Raw genomic sequence first — 768 nt, forward strand, 5'->3', positions numbered from 1 at the left:
ATTTTTATTTGTATAGCACTTTTAACAATGAACATTGTCTCAAAGCAGCTTTACACAGATAATGTGGTGATTTAAAGTGAATATGTTCTTTATAAGTAAGTTTGTCCCTGATGAGCGAGCCGGTGGCGACTGTGGCAAGGAAAAACTCCCCGAGATGGCATTAGAAAGAAACCTTGAGAGGAACCAGACTCAAGAGAGAACCCATCCTCATCTTGGTTGCACCGAATGTCCATTTATAGCAGATATATGATGTTGCGGGGTACACTGATGGTGATCAGAAGCGAAAAGTAGTCCTGAGTCAGTGTAGCAGACTGTTGACATTAACTACAGTCCAATCCATCCTCAAAGCTCCCGTTCCTACTTCGGAATTGCATGGAATCACCCAAGGTGTTGATGAGAAACCGTCCCAAACTGCACAGAGTGGCCTACAGTCGAAGAGAAGGTGACCTAAAACAGGTGACAAGTGTCACCTAAAATGCCTTCATAAACCTAGAGTGGGCTAGAAAGAAACCAGGCCCAGCCTCATTTTTTTTCTCAATACACTGCAGTGTTGCCCTTTCTTCAACAAAAATGTCTCTGAGCTTTTGTAGCTTCTAATGTGAATGCCAAAGGTAAACCTTGTAATGACTCTATAATAAAGTATTTTTTAAAAGATTGCCTTGAATTGGCCTCCATGCCTGCTAAACATTTTGACAAACACTTGTTTGCTATGTACGATACATGGGCTGTACCTCTGCACATGACGCCACATCCTTGCAATGACGTAAT

The sequence above is a fragment of the Silurus aristotelis genome (genome assembly GCF_946808225.1).
Source record: "Silurus aristotelis genome assembly, chromosome: 18".
Classification (NCBI taxonomy): domain Eukaryota; kingdom Metazoa; phylum Chordata; class Actinopteri; order Siluriformes; family Siluridae; genus Silurus; species Silurus aristotelis.